Source organism: Girardinichthys multiradiatus, chromosome 18 (assembly GCF_021462225.1).
Source record: "Girardinichthys multiradiatus isolate DD_20200921_A chromosome 18, DD_fGirMul_XY1, whole genome shotgun sequence".
NCBI lineage: Eukaryota > Metazoa > Chordata > Actinopteri > Cyprinodontiformes > Goodeidae > Girardinichthys > Girardinichthys multiradiatus.
In genome coordinates, this window is record NC_061810.1 from 51336779 (window position 1) to 51350289 (window position 13511).

The window sequence follows — 13511 nt, forward strand, 5'->3', positions numbered from 1 at the left end:
TCAAACAATCGTGATGGAGTGTCTTGTTGGAATAATTTAATATAGATTTATCTTATATTTTCTCCTATTCTTTAACTTGACTATTTGATTTTTATAACCTTTCATGATGTATGTGTGAGTAAAGGATGTGATGAGTTTGTCTGCAGGCAAGGATCAAAAGTGAAGCTGAGGAGGAAGCAGTTGCAGTTGAGGAGGTCATAAAAGATGAAGGTTGATTGTGCTGAACAGACAACACACTGATCTTAAGATTGGAGGAGACTGTGGAAGTGTGTTGTTAAAAGATAATGGTGTTTATGACCTGTTTACGATGCAGCTGTTTTTCCCATCCTTTAGAGAGCAACGTTCATTGTAACTAGGGAACCCTGAAAAGATAATAAAAAGAGAGGGTCGGACAGATGTTTTTCAGAGCGGTAGAGAGATTTGTAACTGAAAACATCTCTGACCGTTTCTCCTCGCTGTGAGTGAAATAACTAATTCTTTGTCTTTCTCTTCTTTTTGTGATGTTATAAGTATTTTAGGTTGTTTAAACTTGACATTAATTTGGTCCTTCGGAGCCGGATTCCAAATATGCCTGATGATTCCAGCGGGTTGGTGGATTCCAGTAAAGACCATGCGCACGGCAGTCTTCATCAGGGAGACTCACAGACCCTTTCTGGGACTGGATCTCGGCCCGCCCGCTGGGGTCTGATGGCTGACAGAACTCTGAGAGAGAGGAGAGGACAAAGTGGTGAGTTGAGTTTGGATTAAAAAGTGTGACGAATGACTGGGGGTCATTGCGTGAAATAAAACCCTGTGAATCCTAGGCCCTAACAGGTAAAAGTAGTACGGCGGAGTCCTGGAAAAGTATTCAGAAGTAATACTGAAAATTCCATGTTTCAAGGACGGCGGAGTCTGCGTTTAAGTATTTAAACAAAAATACTAAGAAAATTCCGCGTTTAAATGTGTGTATGTGAGAAATAAATGGAGGATTTAAACCACTAGGTTTTACATCATACCAAAGCAGTAGGATTGAAAGTGACTAACTTTTGTGGAAGCAAAGGCAAGATTTCTCCACTCGAAAGAGTTGAAGTGAGAATTACCACAAAAGGAGATTTTTCTGTCACCCTACTGAGCAGAATAATCCAGTATTTAGAATACCCTAGGTATTTATATGCTGGACCAAATTTTAATAAAAGAAATGGGAAAAGGGTGATTTAAATACACTAAAATGAATAATAATGTAAAGATTGGAAATTTATAGAAGCACAGGATCAAATTAAAATATTAAAATTAAAATATTTAGATAAATGGATAACCACATATCATTATGATGGTCGTTTAAACTCAAAAAAATTAGTTAATCTATAGGATGCAATAATTAAAAGTACATTAAAAGTAAACGTGATTTAAGAAAAATGGACAAAGAAGGTTATGATGATGTAGATTATTGGTTAAAAATAACTAAAAAGAGAGAGATGTGATGCAGGAGATAAGAATGGATGTTTTTGTGGAAAGCAGAAAAGGTCAGAGGGCTAAGAAGTAATTTTTGATAGACTTGCAAAGTAGAACAGCAGGACAGAAGAAAGGGAGTAAAAGAGCAGGTGGAAAGTTTTTGTTTTGTACCAAAGATCTGATGAGGTTTGACAGGATTGGATGGACTAAAATGAGTCCCTTTGGTGCATAAATCCATCCTCACCATGGCTGTACCTCATGTATGTTTTATTTGTGTTTATTTTTTATTGTTTGAGACGCTGAAGGATGTTGATACAGTTTGTCACGGAGGTTCATGGCATGACATGGTTTTTTTCTGAGTAACCTTAGAAAATATTTAACTCTTTTTAACAGCAGAACAAACAGAATGAGGGGATTAATCGATAGGCTTACAGTTAGATACAGACGCAGAGCTGACTACGCAGAAATAGCCAGAGTGAAACAAAAAGAAGAAGAACCTTTTGAAGAATATAGGATTAGACTGATAAAAGTGTTTAAAATACATAGTGGTCTACAAGAAGATGAAGACGAGCAAGGAGCTTATTAACAGCAGTTAAAAAATGCACTACATGCTGGTTCCAGGGATGTAATTAATACCTGGGTAAGGAGACATTTTATAGGGTTCCCCACAGCAATATCTAGAAGATTATGTTAATCATGCCCTCCATGCAGAAAAAGTTATGAAGGATAAAAAACAAAAAAAGATAGCCAGCACCTTTTTTCAGCAAGAAGAAGAAGAACAGATTTATTATTAAAACAACAGAGGAAGAGGAGGATTTAGAGGCAGAGGAAATTACAAACAATACACCTCAGGGTGTTGGTGTTGTGGGAAAGAAGGACATCTGGCCAGAGACTGTCCTGAGAGGAGAAATAATGATTCAGCATGACTAGGACAGAAAACAAGTGAAATTGTTCCTAGTTCCTCAGACACCGATAAAAACAAAAAAACAGAAACACAGGGGCTGGATGTCCTCCTAAATTTCTATGACCTTGTCTCCCTAGACAGCATTAAACCTGAAGTTACCTTACTGTTGAATAGAAAATCAGTTACTTTTCTTTGTGATACCGGAGCAAAATGTGGACACCTCCACACATATCTTTATTCAAGGATAAAGAACTCAAGTGGCATGATATGGGAAGGATAGTGCAGAGGGGAAAAGATGCCACAGACTGGTTTGCAACAACAATGAATACAGAAACTAGTGCATCCACAGGATACTCGTACTCATGGTCTTCCGCTTATCCGGGACCGGGTCGCGGGGGCAGCAGACTCAGCAGAGACGCCCAGATGTCCCTCTCCCCAGACACCTCCTCCAGCTCCTCCAGGGGGAGCCCAAGGCGTTCCCAGGCCAGCCGAGAGACATAGTCCCTCCAGCGTGTCCTGGGCCGTCTCCTGGGCCTCCTCCCGGTGGGACGTGCCTGGAACACCTCCCGAGGAAGGCGTCCAGGAGGCATCCGGTATAGATGCCCGAGCCACCTCAACTGGCTCCTCTCGATGTGGAGAAGCAGCAGCTCTACTCCGAGCTCCTCCCGGATGGCTGAGCTCCTCACCCTATCTCTAAGGTAGTGCCCGGCCACCCTACGGAGGAAGCTCTTTTCAGCCACTTGTATCCGTGATCTCGTTCTTTCGGTCATGACCCAAAGTTCATGGCCATAGGGGAGGGTAGGAACAAAGACTGACCGTTAAATCGAGAGCTTTGCTTTTCGGCTCAGCTCTTCACCACAATGGACCGGCACAGCGCCACCATTACTGTGGCAGCTGCACCGATCCGTCTGTCGATCTCCCGCTCCATTCTTCCCTCACTCGTGAACAAGACCCCGAGATACTTAAACTCCTCCAATTGAGGCAGGAACTCCCCTCCAACCTGAAGAGGACAAGCCACTCTTTTCCAGTCGAAAACCATGGCCTCGGACTTGGAGGAGCTGATCTTCATCCAGCCGCTTCACACTCGGCTGTGAACCGCCCCAGCGCATGCTGTAGGTCTTGGCTAGAGGGAGCCAGCAGAACCACGTCATCTGCAAAAAGAAGAGACGAAATCCACTGGTCCCCAAACCAGACCCCCTCCGGCCCTTGGCTGCGTCTAGAAATCCTGTCCATAAAAGTTATGAACAGGACCGGTGACAAAGGGCAGCCCTGCCAGAGTCCAACATGCACCGGGAACAGGTCCGACTTAGTGCCGGCAATGCCTGGGTGATGAAAGAGTCCAACCCCGAGTCCCCAGCCTCTGTTTCCACCAGGGTATGCGTGATGGCAGGATTGAGGAGATCCTCGAAGTACTCCTTCCACCGCCCGATAATGTCCTCAGTCGAGGTCAGCAGCCTCCCACCCCCACTGTAAACAGTGTTGGCGAAGCACTGCTTCCCCCTCCTGAGGCGCCGGACGGTTTGCCAGAATCGCTTCGGGGCCAACCGGTAGTCCTTCTCCATGGCCTCACCGAACTCCTCCCAGGTCCGAGTTTTTGCCTCTGTCACCACACGCTTGGCCTCACGGTACCCATCAGCCGCCTCAGGAGTCCCACAAGCCAACCACAGCCGATAGGACTCCTTCTTCAGCTTAACAGCATCCCTTACTGCCGGTGTCCACCACCGGGTTCGGGGTTGCCGCCGCGACAGGCACCGCAGACCTTACGGCCGCAGCTACGGGCAGCAGCATCGACAACAGATGTGGAGAACATGGTCCATTCGGACTCTATGTCTCCAACATCCCCCGGGATCTGGTCAAACTGTCCCGGAGGTGGGAGTTGAATACATCCCTGGCCGAGGGCTCCGCCAAATGTTCCCAGCAGACCCTCACTATGCACTTGGGCCTGCCAAGTCTGTCCAACTTTCTCCTCTTCCAGCAGATCCAACTCACCACCAGGTGGTGATCAGTGGACAGCTCAGCCCCTCTCTTCACCCGAGTGTCCAAAACATGCGGCCGAAGGTCTGATGATACAACAACAAAGTCGATCATCGACCTCCTGCCTAGGGTGTCCTGGTGCCAAGTGCACTGATGGACACCCTTATGTTTGAAAATGCTGTTCATTATGGACAACCCGTGACTAGCACAGAAGTCCAATAACAAAACACCACTCGGATTCAGATCGGGGAGGCCATTCCTCCCAATCACGTCTCTCCAGGTGTCACTGTCGTTTCCCACGTGGGCGTTGAAGTCCCCCAGCAGAAAAATTGAGTCCCTGGGAGGGGCACTATCCAGCACCCCCGACAAGGACGCCAAGAAGAAATGTGTCACTAAACTCTTTGCCACTGTGAGCGCATCACAGTGTTTTGCAGGATATATTTCAACCCACTTCGAAAATGCATCTATAACCACTAAACAATATTTCTTTCCCCCTGACCATGATAACTCTATGAAATCCATGTGTATCGTGTGAAAGGGATGAATTGCTGCTGGGAACTGGCCTCTTTTGGGTCTCATGTTCCCCTGTGGATTATGTTTGCAGCAGATAATAAATAATCTACAAACGTTTTTTGCATAGTCAGAAAAATTGATGGTATGGAAATGTAGATTTACTAAGTGTATCATTCCCTCTCTCGACACATGGGAAACTCCATGTGTCGCATGGTCCTCCGTCTTGTATAACTTTTTTGGTAATATTGGCTTATTTTCCAAATGATAAATGTCATCTTTCTTTATGGCCCCTTTATTCAGCCAAGATTTAACTTCTGCAGCTGGTGCAGATTGTTGTGAATCTTTCAGCACATCTGTATCTATAAATAAGAGATCTGACATTTTCAAAGTGAGGGGAAGCCTTGAAGCTATTTTAGCAGAAATATCAGCAAAGGTGTTCCCCTTCGTTTCCATGGTTTCATTAGATTGATGCGCTTTACATTTACAAAGTGCTATCTTTGCAGGTAGCTGGATAGCTAAGAGCAGTCATTTTAACGGATTAAAATGTGTCAATTCTGTTCCAGATGATGTTTTAAACCCTTTATTTTCCCATATTTTAGCAAAATGGTGAACAGAACTGAATACATATTGGCTGTCTGTATAAATGGTTAGGATTTTTCCTTCATATAGTTCACACGCTCTGATAACAGCATACAGCTCTGCAGTCTGTGCTGAGCATGTATGGGGCAGGGCCTGTGATTCTATAATTTTAGTTTCAGTGGTTACTGCATAACCAACTCTGTTTTTTCCATATTCATCTTTTGATGCTGATCCATCTACAAAAGATATTTGTGAGTTTTCCAGAGGTGTCTGAGAGATATCTTGCCTAGGTTTTGTATCTTCCTCAACCTTTGTTTTATAAGAATGTGGTTTTCCATCTTCTGCTGTTGGAATTAATGTGCTAGGGTTCAGTGGACCACATCTATGAAGAGTTATATTTGGTTGTGAGAGTAACAATGAGGTCAACGTAATATGCCTTGCGTCAAGAAAGGAAGTGAAGTTTGTAGCAATACAAGTGACACTGAATGAGGAACTTTCACTGTGAGCGGGTGGCACAACACAATTTCAGCTGTCTGCTTCACAGCTTCTGCTGCTGCGATGCAGCTCTGCAGACAATTTGGAAATCCAGATACCACAGAGTCCAGTTTTTTAGAATAAAATGCTAAAGGTCTGTTTTTGGAGCCAAATGGTTGGGTTAATACAGCTTTCATATAACCCTTACATGCATCTACACAAAGTGTGAAAGGCTGGCTACAATCCGGCAGAGCTAAGGTGACTGTTGTTTGAAGCAGATTTTTTAGCTCTGTGAATGCTGCTTCTCCCTCCTTAGTCCATATGATTTTGTCTTTTAAAGTCATGTCTTTGCCATAGATCATAGATTGCAAGGGTTGTACAATGGCTGCATAGTCTGGTATCCATTCTCTGCAAAAGTTACACAGTCCCAGAAAGGACATCATTTGTTGTTTAGTTCGTGGTTTTGGGGCTTCCTGTATAGCTGTTTTTCTACTACTTAGGAGGGAACGACCATGCTGTGATAACATATGTCCCAAATAAATCACTTTCTCCTTGAAAAACTGCAGTTTATCCCTAGAGGCTTTGTGCCCCGTCTGGTAGAGATGTTTCAGAACTGTTATAGTAGCTTCCTCACAGTGTTGTTGAGTGTCTGAAGCTATAAGAATATCATCTACATACAACAGGACTTGACTATGTTCAGGCACCTCACAGGTGCTCATAGAGTATCTTAAGGCTTGTATATATACATGTGGACTTTCACTGAAACCTTGTGGTAGTCTGGTGTAAGTGTATTTTTTCCCTTTAAACTGAAAGCCAAATAAATGCTGTGACTCTTCATGCAGTGGTACTGTAAAGAAAGCATTGATAAGATCTACCACTGAGAAATATTTTTTATCTGGAGTTAATGAATGCAGTAATGTATGTGGATTCGGGACGTCTGGAATCGCATGTCACACTATTTTATTTATCGGTCTAAGATCCTGAACCATCCTCCACTTTCCTGTGCTGACTTTCTGCACTGGAAAGATAGGTGTGTTGCATGTAGCATCAGGTGCTTCCCTTAATATTCCTGACTTCATAATAACATATCTTGTATTACTGGCTTAATACCCTCTTCAGCTTCTGGCTTCAAGGGATACTGGCGAACTACTGGCCGTTCTTCAGATATTAATTTAACCTTATATGGTGGAAACCCCTTTATAAGTCCTACATCAGTCGATGATTAGGACCACAGTTCAGGTGGGACAGCAGCTAGGGCAGGGTGCCTGTTGCTCTCTTTGCTTTCAGCTAGGCCCTGTATCTGTCACTTTGCCTCATCCAAATGTGTCTTTGGATGAACTTTGACTATCCACCCTAGAGTGAGTTTCCAGATTCCTGTGTTAGGATCTACTTTCCAGTCAGAGCTTGTTAATGCCTCATATCTCCCTCTTTCAGCACGCTGTATAAAGTTTTCTAATTCTTTCCACTGACCCCCCACAGGTTTAGTTAATGACAGATGAGGTGTACTGCCTTTAAACTGTTGAAGCTGTCTTCCTGACAGTATGATTGAGGTGGAAGATTTCCCAGTTTTGGGGTCAACATACAGATGCTGTATGGTAACAGTCTGATTACTTTCTCTGTGAAAAACAGTATCATATTGATAATCTGGCCCTGCAGTATTTTTATATCTCATGGTTACATGGAGTTCAGTATCTGGCATGTATTGAGTTTGTTGGAAAGTTTGCTTTTCTCTTGTTTTTCTTAACAGTTCTCGAGCCGTTGGTGTGGGCCCTAAATCTAGGGACCAGTAATAGTGTGGTTGTGAGGACCCGTGTACAACTAGGGCTCCCTCCTCAACCACAGCTTTCATACTTGTTTCTGTAGACACGATGTTTATGTGTAATTTCTGCATAATGTCTCTTCCCAGCAGATTTACTGGACATTTCTGACTGATCAAAACAGGAGCCTGGCAAGTGAATCCTTTTTCAGGCTCTGTTATAGTTACTGGTGTGCTTAAGTAATGGACCTCTGATGTACCGGCTGCTGATCTGACGTGTTCTGCTGTGTCAGAGTATTTTACTTTGGGTGGGGGTTCAGTTAACACGGTTCTGCATGCTCCTGTGTCACACAAGCAGTTATATACTTTATTATTGATCAGTATATTTTTATATGGCAGATCTTGGGTTTTATGAAGTGCAATGAGCTCCAGTGCTGCTTGTATATCTATTTCCTCCATGTTACTGGAGGAGACAGAGGCTGTCTCTTTAATTGTCAATTTTGGGCTGATTTGGGGTTGTGCACACGCTCTTCATTACATTCTCTTGCAAAATGTCCTGGCTCATTGCAGAACCAGCAGTTTTCATCTCTTGCGCCAGGGTTTTGTAAGTTTGTTCTACATTCTCTGGCATAATGCCCTTTTTTGCCACACCTCAGGCATGCATTACTCTGGGTGTGGTTGTGCCGTGGGCCTCCTCCTCTTCTTCCACAACCTCTAAATCCTCCCCTTCCCCTTTGTCTGTTTGTCCCTGAAAGGTGCAATGCTATTAAGCCATTTTGCACCATAAATGTATCAGGGTTTTTATTCTGTTGCGTTTTATATGCATGTTGTGCATACTCCAAGGCCTGAGTAACGTTTCCGGTATTTTGGTGGACCCAGTGTTTATCTCTGTACCTCTGGAGTTCAGGTTTTAGTCCTTGTAGGAGTGCTCTTTTTTACTGTTGCTGATATGCTCCATTCTCTGTCTCATCAAACGCTGTAGCAGAGTTTGCTCTGAATACTCGTCTCATTCTATCCAGAAAATCTTGTGGGTCTTCCTCATCTTTCTGTTTACATTGTGAGATTTTACCATAATCTACCATAATCTACCATAACCTGTCTATAAACTCCTCGAATTCTTTCAAAAAGTGGGTTTAAGGCATCCTGCAGTGCTTGTGAACACTGTTCCAATGGTTGACCCACGGCATCACATCCTTTATAGTCGCCTACTATCCTGCACCATCGGTGGCTGAATAACTGAGTGAAGCACTGGAGCATCTCTCTGCCATTAAGATGAAAACTCCCTCTTAGTTCAGTAATAGCTGCTAAGAACTCTTCTACACCTTCCTGTATTGGTGGGATACCCTTCAGGGCAGCTGATCTGTCTTCCTGGGTCCATGGCATATATACTAAAATAGTTGGTGGCTGTGGATTATCCGCAGTACCGGGGTTTGGATTTGCTACTTCAACCATGGGAACTGCATTTTCAGCTAGATTTTCTCCAGAGGGATGGAATATTTTTCTGTGGGCCACTAGCTGGTCAGTTGGGTACAAAGGTGCCCCTTTAACCTTTCCTTTATTATTTTGGCTCCTAGTTTGCACCCCTGTGTTCCACCAACTAGACAGGGCTCATTGTGGGGACAGCCAACTAGAGGCCGTTTTTTCTTCTGGTTTGAAGGAATCATTTCTGCTTTTCTGGCCCTCAGTGGGGGCTTTGGGGATTACAACTGGTTCATTTACTTTTTTATTTTGTGGTGCTGCAGCTGCTGCAGCTGCTTGTTGGTGATCAGCGGGTAGTTGTGGTTCTGGCCGCCTACGCACAATTGTTTCCTCATCAGAGCGTATTAGAACAGCAGCGGCCAGCTTCTCCTGTCTTTTCTTTCCCTTTTCTTGTCGTTTCATGTCCCTCAGCTTTGTTCCAACCATTTTTCGGAGAGCTTGTACTCGATTTTTCTTTGTTCCTTCCTATCTGGGCTCTTAGTTTGCATGATTTCTAATTTTAAATCTCCCTGTAGCTTCAAGATGTCTTTAGTATCTAATTTACCTAAGAACCCATGTCTTTTATTCCTCTATGACAGATCATACCTGCTCCTTCTACATAGTTCTCCATAAACTTTACATCTCTTTTTAAATCAGAGCTTTTGCTCTGTCCCTTCCCCATTGTTTTTTGTTATTTTTCTTCAAACTATGAATGTCCCGAATAGAAGGTCACTGACATGAGATCACAGAGAGGACATTAACACGGCCTTCTACTGCGGCTATCCTGCAGCGGTGTTAATTTTCAGGGATGAAACCCGTCCTGTATCTCGTAGAGATCGTCAGTACGTAATTTTATTCAGGCAAAAGAAAACACAGGACTAGCAGAATCTTGCTATGATTCTTTCAAAATGCTTAGTCCTCCAAACATACACAACACAGTCACACAGGTAGTATTTTAATTACCCCACAGTTGTTTTAGGTTAACCTGTTTCATTTTATGAGCTCTACTATTTTTCAACACTTAGTTTCATTCCTACCTAATTTATCTCTATCCCTTTCCGGCGGAATAATACCTTCCCAATTGCTGTCTCCTTACGGTGAGACACTACCAACGACTTGTAATAACCTTTCTTTAATATTAAACAAAACGTCTCACCTCTGAACTGACTTCTAGGTGACTCTCCGGACCCCCAGAGTCACCCGGCGTCGAGCGAAGCAGTAACCCACCGGCCTGATGTGAATTTACACACCAGGGCTTTCAGCCACCGAGCCTAGGCGTGGCTGCGCGGTGGTGCTTCCTCAGCGTCGGCGGTTCCCAGAGATCCTTCAGTCACTGCAAAAGACAAGATTAGGTTAGTTTAAGAATCTCCGGCTCGAAGGACCAATTTAATGTTAGGTATTAATTAGTCAAACTCAGAGGAACGACACAGAGTCTCTGTTATCTTGCAGTAAGAAGTAGCAACACTCTGCAGTGCAAACCACACAGAGTGAGGCTCCCAGTCTTTATTTATGGGCTGGTGAGAAAAAGATAACAGTGGAAAGTAGAAACAAAAGAAACAGGGTGCGATTCAGCGTTCAGCGTGGCCTTCAGGCTCACATGCTGAGTTCAGTACGGAATGTACAAGTCTCATGAGTGTTAAACACAAGATACAAGTTTTCACACCCAACAATTCTTTAAAAAAATATTCAATAAAAATGATCTTAATTTAAACTGTTTACTAAACACTGGGTAACAATGACTAAATTCTGTCACTCTATTAAAGCATACATTTGTGATGGTGCCACTGGTGATAAGTACAGATAATGTTCATCTAACGTTTGAAACTGTTTTACTGATTCAGAGATGTTCTCTACAGCTGGTTGGAGTTGCTTCCCCTTCTGGAGAAGAAATATGGTGCCGACAGGTGTTATGAGTTTGAGAACAACTGGGTCCCCAGCGAATTTACGTTGCCTCCTCTGGCCCCCCACGCTCTGCCCCCACGGGACCAGTGGCAGAACGTATCCAGGGTGAACATCCTGACTCACCTGTACAGTGAACCTGTCAAGCCCAAACCTGCACTTAACACCTACAAGATCATCACCAACCCACGATCTGTGTTCGATGTAAGCGTCCATGGAGTGTTGAAATCCCAGAGAAGCTGCGCGTGGGTTGACAGGAAGATGGCCCGGATGTACCACGTTAAGTAAGCTAACGCAGTTCTTCTGTCGTAAACTGACGGCACAACCACACCTGGTAGATGTTTTAGTACTGATGCATGTTAACACACAGCTGACGAAGTGAAAGCTGTAAATGGTAGAATTAGCAGTTACAACCCTTAAACAATTATCCAACAAGGGAACCTGTATGCTTCAGTAAGATGGGTACTGTACTAAACCCAGTGCAGCCAGGAATCATCTCTCACCCTCAACAAAATCCACTTTGATGTCTGCTTGGTTGAATTTGTCCTTAAATCTTCCCAAAAGGTGTGATTGTGACGATTTAAAATTGATCTTGTGTTTTTATGCAACTTTAGTCAAACAGCTAAGAGTCTTGTGCCTGAGCTACACCACTCTGGATCTTTCTTCATTCTGTGTTAAGAAAATCTTTCTATACGATCTATTGGATTTCAAACAAAAATGCTGTAAAAAAACTGCTGTGCCAGTAGGTGGCGATGACGTCAACATTAACATTAAAATCAAGATTTCAGATATTCAGCATGGCTAAAGATTCTTCCAACACATTACGTGTCTTTTCTCTGGCACCATGTGACCTTTGCTCTCAGATATCAGCTTACCTATGAACTTAAATTAATCAGAATCAGATTTATTGTCAAGTTTGTACATACAACAAACAAGGAATTTGACTCAGGTACACTTTGCTCTCTGGGTTTTTGTTTTTGCATTATAAAATATATTCTGCATATATCTTTATGTCCTTAAATACATATATACAATATACACATATACAAGGTGGAATTGCGACTTCAGTATGAGGTTGTTTTGTACTCTATTAAATGTTCATCAGAGAAACATCCTGGGGGAAGAAACTGTCTCTGTGTTTTAGTGAACAGTGCTCTGTAGCGCCACCTGAAGGTAAAACTCTAAACAGTTTTTGTGCAGGGTGTGTGGGGTCTGCAGAGATGTTAGCTGCCCTTTTCCTGATCCTTGATCTGTATAAGTCCTGGATGGAGGGAAGGTCAGACCTGATTATTCTCTCTGCAGACCTAATTATTAGTATGAAGTAAGTCATTACAGAATGATAGAAATGTGGTTTGAAACACAAAGACGGCTCAATTGTTGCTGTTTTTAGCTCAGAAAGCGATGGGCCCTCTAGGTCTTCATTTCTACAATCTTAATATATCTTGTTCATACACTGAAGACAAAGCATTCATCAGCTAACATTTTCAATATCACGGAGGTCTTTTTATCGTCTCCTGGTCAGTTGAAACCCCAAAGCCATGAGAAAAGTTAATAACTGGCTGATCAAAATGTCCACCAGAAGTTCAGTTGAGCTGATTGGGTCAGCTTGTTCTGGATACCTTCTACCTTAAAGTTTGTAGGATAGACAACCACAGTTCTTTTATTTTTATATATATTTAATATCTTATCAAATAAACTTCTAAAAATGCAGCATAACAGTCTTTAAGGTTTGCCGGGCCTGTTAAAGAAATTACGTCTGTAGAGGCATAAAGCTGTGTTTGAATAGATTAAAAGTGTTATTATTGTGTTTACCATTATAAGATGAATTCTTTCTTCTGTGCATAAGGAAACAGGATTGTCTGGAAACAGATTACATTAGGGAAAAGTTCTTGGCGAGAGGTAAAGACTGATGAGTTTGTTATTGCAGGAGATCTTGTGATATTCTGACTCTGCCAGGTCAGTGTGACATGAAATAATAAGAGCTTGCATTGTGTTTCAGTTGGGAATGTTTTGATATCCCTAAAGTCCTTCCAGGTCAATTTGACCTGAGAGTCTGCATCCTGATAAAGTCATGAGAGTGTTGTTATAAAATGTCACGTATGCCAATCTGATGTTTTCCAGATGTTTGGCTAAATGTGTATTCCCGGAAAAATAGAGAAAGCAATGTTGTGGATGCCAGATGTATTACGTAAATGAATATGATGTATTTCAATTGGTCAAGAGAATCCAAATACACACCAATGATTTGCATCTGTATAAAAACCGCCCCGTAAAGACTGGAGGCGGGGAGACTTCTGGAATTTTTGATGAAGATGATTCTGTGCGCTTTCTGAAGAATAAAGTCCCCTCTCATGAAGATTGTTTTGAAGGGAGAATATTTCTGAGTACTGTTTTAATTATTTTGGCTCAGAGATCCGACCGCTCGCTCTCAAACGTCTATTCCTATAAAATCACCCATCTTGCAGAAACTGCATTTAAAAGCATCAACAGTCTTGGTATTTTACATAAAGGCATCACGTCACA